The sequence below is a fragment of the Pinus tabuliformis genome, chromosome 1_2, assembly GCF_031772625.1.
Source record: "Pinus tabuliformis cultivar Carrire ecotype Pingquan chromosome 1_2, CPIR1, whole genome shotgun sequence".
Lineage (NCBI taxonomy): Eukaryota > Viridiplantae > Streptophyta > Pinopsida > Pinales > Pinaceae > Pinus > Pinus tabuliformis.
In genome coordinates, this window is record NC_142298.1 from 197,898,728 (window position 1) to 197,904,305 (window position 5,578).

Below are 5,578 nucleotides of genomic sequence, written 5' to 3' on the forward strand. Positions count from 1 at the left end.
ATATAAAACTTCTCTTTACATATCTTTTATTTATAATTTTTTCTTTTTCTTTTCGAAAAGTCACAACCCTAGTGAATCGTGGTTATTCACCTCTTTGGGGTATAATATAAAATATATGTCCACTTATGTGTCTTTGACTCAGTTAATTTTCTCTACATAAAAAGTAAAACTTACCATTCATATAAAGAGTTTTTGTATTCTGGTGGCCTGGGTGCAGGTGAAATGGATAATCGTTCAAATCTGGAAATGATTTCTGCAAGTTCAGGTGGAATTTCTTCTTGGATTTCCTTTGGAGTATCAGTCATCTACCTCCAAACTTGACTATTCTGCTAAATTAGCAGAACTGCTTAATTTTAGCCGAAATGATAAGTGCTTTACAAGTCCTCTAAGCATCGCAAATCGCATTTTCTTAAGGCCAAGGTTCATTCACTCATGAAATATTGCGATGCGAAACTAATCAGCGATCCTCCACCATTTGATCAAGCGCACTTGATCCAATGGTTAACAACGATATCGGTTGAGGCACTTGCACGAGGGTTAACCATCCTTACAGAGCCGATAAGGAATATAAACCCTTGATCTATAAAAGTTCGGGTATGTTTTTTGAATTAAAGTCCGATCACTTGATGACTCGACATCTGTTGGATAATAAAGGCCATCAAGTCCTACGGCTTGCAGGTCTTCAACTAGCACACGGGTTAAAAACAGACCTAACCCCCGCAGTTGACTGTGACCTAAAAGTATGAAATTGAGACTGACGCTAGGAGTGAGTGCGGGGCTTCAACCATGATCAAGAAATTCATACAATTCCACACCCACAGTTGCTGATCACCCAGATATTATACACGGCAAAAGAGAAATTAAACGCGATCACACCAGAGCATACATAACTCTAAATTTTCAGGCCAAACTGGAAATTAAATAATACACAGAGATACTTCGGAGGGATGAAACACCTCCGGGATTGACCAATTGTACACAAAGAATACACAGAGATATATTTTCTATAACTTAATCTTATATAACCAAAACAAGCCAAATCAGTCAAAATCCCCTTATAATCATTCAAAACTTACATAAATACCATTTCATCCTAACAATCAAATCCTTATACACTGGATCGAATTTTCCTAATCTTAAACAATATATAATCTGGTTGATATTCTCCTCGAGAATCTCAACTGAATCTAAACTGCTTGAATTAATTACAAAATCACTCAATCCCTAAATCCTAGCTCAAATCCTATCTAGAAAACTTGTAAATTGATAGCTAAAGGATCCCACTCCTTTGCTTGTAAACTTTTTTTGTGTTTTTGGAATAAATTCAAAGCCTTTTTCCTTCAAGCCTCATGCTCCTACATCGGACTCTTGAGGAAAAAATTCTTCATGGGCTCCTGTCCATGAGCTCTTCTACAGAACTGCCCAACTTCTGTAGCATGGCATCTGTCATCCAAATAGTTTCATCAATTGGTTAATCCTTCCATTTGACCAAATACTAAAAATACTCCTGTCCTCTTATCTTCTTCAACAATTTCTTGTCCAAAATCCTCTCTGGCTTCAATTCCTTTGCTATAGGTAACTGTTTTACCCAATCAATCTCTTGTTCTTCTTGATCCTCTATTGTGTCATCTGCATTTTCACTTTCATACTTATACAAATCAGCAACATTGAAAATTGGAGATATTCCAATATCAACGGGTAATTCAATTTCATATGCATTTGCATAAAATTTCCTCAAGACTCTGCATGGTCCAATTTTCTTAAACTTTAGCTTATTATACTCCCTTTTTGGAAATCTTTCTTTCCTCAGGTGTGCTAAAACCAAATCTCCAACCTCAAAATTAACTTCTCTTTTCTTCAAATCTACTTTGCTCTTGCATTTTATGTTGTTGTCCTGTAGTTGTTGTTTTATCTGTTCATGTATTGCTTGAACTTATGTAGAAAAATATTCTCCTTCAACACTTCTCCTTTCAACTTTTCCAAAGTATATCAATTCAAACACTCCTCTTGGGTGCATTCCATAGATTATATGGAATGGACTCTGCCCTATAATCCTGTTAGGAGAATCATTATATGCATATTCTGCCTGTGACAATACTTGATCCCACTTTTTTGGATGTTCACTTGCAAGACTTCTCAGAAGATTACCTAAGCTTATATTTACAACTTCAGTCTGTCCATTAGTCTGAGGATGATAAGCAGAACTGAAACTCAGTTTAGTTCCAAGCTTCTTCATAATGTCCTCCAGAAATGTCCAACAAATTTGGTGTCTCTGTCTGAAACAATACTCTTAGGTAACCCATGTAATATTACAATCTCCTTAAAAATAGAGTAGCAATGTGAGTAGCATCACTGGTTTTATAACATGGAATAAAATGTGCCATTTTTGAAAATCTGTGAACTACTACATAAATTGAATCATTTCCTCTTTGAGTTTTTGGTAAACCCAAAACAAAGTCCATACTTACCATATCCCAAGGCCTATCTGGAATAGGTAATGGAACATACAAACCTATGTTTTGACTCCTTCCCTTTGCATACTGACAGACTTTACAATTTTTCACATACTTTTCCACTTCAGACCTCATCTTTGGCCAAAAATAAAACCGGTTCAACTGCTCATAAGTCTTGTCTACACCAAAATTCCCTCCAAGTCCTCCACTATGTTTCTCGTTGATCAAATTCTCCCTCATAGAACAAATTGGTATACACAATTGATTTCTTTTAAACAACAATCCCTCTTGCAGGAAATAATCCAGCCACTTGCTTCTGTCTAACAAAACAGGATTTCTACAAGCTTCAAATGCCTCTTTAAAATCTAGATCTTTCTCATATAACTCTTTAAGAAAATCAAAACCCAACACTTGAATTTGACTTTCTTGAACAAAAATGTTTTTTCTACTTAAGGCATCTGCTACTTTGTCTGATTGACCAGATATATGTTTTAACACAAAATTAAAACTCTGCAGGTATTCTACCCATTTTGCATGCTTCTGGTTAAGCTTTGGTTGTTGCATAATGTATTGTAATGCATGGTTATCTTAATACAATATGAACTCCTTGGACATCAAGTAATGTCTCCACTTTTTCAAATACTGCACCACTGCAAAAAACTCCTTGTCATAAGAAGGATATTTCTTCTTTGTCTCATTCAGCTTTTCACTAAAATAAGCTATAGACCTGTCCTCCTGACTCAAAACATCTCAAATGGCTTCTCCAATGGCATCACACTTCACTTGAAAAGGTTTATTAAAATCAGGCAAAATCAAAATAGGTTTCTCAGTAATATTTCTCTTCAACAGTTGGAAGTTATTTTCTGCTTCAGCAGTCCATTTAAATGGTTGCCTGTCCTTCTTTATTGTGTTAATAATTGAAGCATTAATCTTACTAAGATTCCTTATGAATTTCCTGTAAAAACTAGCAAGAATGTGAGAACTTCTTACCTCAAAGACACTTTTTGGTGAAGGCCACTCCATGATAGCCTTGATCTTCTCTGGATCCATCTTTAACCCCTCAACAAAAACAACAACGCCTAAATACACCAAATCCTCCTTCATGAATGAACATTTCTTTAAATTTAACAATAAATTTTCTTTTGTAGTCTCTGTAAGACATAATTCAAATGTCTCACATGTTCCTCCTTAGATCTGTTGTAAACTAATATATCGTCCAGATATACTATTACAAATTTACCAATAAATTCCTTCATAACTTCATTCATAAGTCTAATAAATGTACTAGGAGCATTTGATAACCCAAAAGGCATTACCATCCATTCATACAATCCTTCATTGGTCTTAAAAGCAATTTCTACTCATCTCCCCCTCTAATTCTGATTTGATGATAACCACGTTTTAAATCTAACTTTCTAAAATATCTAGCTCCACTCAAACAATCCATCAAATCTTCAATTCTAGGTAAAGGAAATATGTACCTGATTGTTATCTTATTGATTGCTCTCGAATTAGTGCACATTCTCCAGTCTCCATATTTCTTTGGGCTCAATGCTGTTGGCACTGTGCAAAGACTCAAACTCTCTCTAACCAGTCCCTTGTCTAACAGTTCCTGAACCTGTTTCCTGATCTCTTCATTCTCTGTGGGAGTCATCCTGTACGCTGCTTTATTAGGTAGATTTGCTCCTGGAATCAAATCTATGGGATGACTGATTTTTCTAATGGGTGGTAACTCATCAAGCAAATCATCTACAATGATATCACAATAACTGTCCAACATCTCTTCAATTTCAATTGGTAAATCAGAAAATTTTGTGGAAGTAATTGTTACCTTGGGTTTGCAAACCAACACAAAACTTACTTCATCTTCTTCCATCTATTGCAAGTACTCCTTTCCACTCAGCAAAAGGGTCTTTGGATCAGGTTTCCTTGATGTGTCCTCTTCTTCTATTGGTAGTAATGTATGATTGACACCATCTTTGCTAAATTTGTATGTGTTCTTCTTTCCATCATGCATAGCTCCTCTATCATACTGCCAAGGTCTACCCAACAATATATGACACACATCCATAGGCATCACATCGAACAGAATTTTGTCTTTGTATTTTCCCAAATGCAACTCTACTTCACATTACTCATTCAATACCAACTGATATCCCTTTTGAAGCCATGCCACCTTGTAAGGTGTTGGATGTTTCTTTGTTTTCAATTTCAACTTATCCACCACTTCTATGGAGACCAAATTATCTGTACTACCACTATCTATTATCATCTGACAACACTTCCCTTGAACCTTACACATAGTCCTGAACAAGGTTTTCCTTTGTGTTGGTTCAACAATTTCCTTAGCTAGTTTTAACAAAATTTTGTTGACTACCAAAGATTCTCCTTTCTCTAGTACATTCTCTTCATTTATTACCTTTGTTGCTTCCTCTTCAGTTTTTGCAACAATTGCATTCCTCTGATTCATTCCTATATTTTTTGGGCACTCATAAGCTCTATGTCCCAGCTTGTTACATCAGTAACATCTAACTTCTCTTCCTCTACCTCTGCCTCCTCTTCCTCTGGAAAAAATCCCTCTGCCACTTGCATCACCTCCTGTGGGTGCATGCAGACTTGAGCTTCTGCTAGCTCCATCTCTAGGTGTTTTAGATCTTCCTCATGCGTTTTTCTTCAGCCTTCAATACCATCTGATAAGCCTCTTCTACTGTTTTATGAGACATCACACTTATCTCATCTTGGATGTCCATTCTAAGACCATTCACATATCTTGCAACCTTCTTGTTTATATCTTGGATTTGTCTTGCTCTAATACTCACTTTGTAGAATTCCTTTGTGTATTCCTTTATTGTCATAGATCTCTGTCTAAGATTTTGCATCTGTCTAAATAATGTTTGCTGATAATCACTTGGTATACTTTTCATTTTTTCCACCATCATGTTCCAATTCTTAATTGGTTCTTTGCCAAGTCTTCTTCTTTCTGCTTACACTCCATCCCACCAAAGTGTTGCATGTCCTTTCAATTTTGTGACAACAAACTTCACCTTCTTTCCTTCTTATGTTTCTTCATAATCAAAGAATTTCTCCATGTCATTTATCCAATCTATCAATTGCTTAGGGCTTAA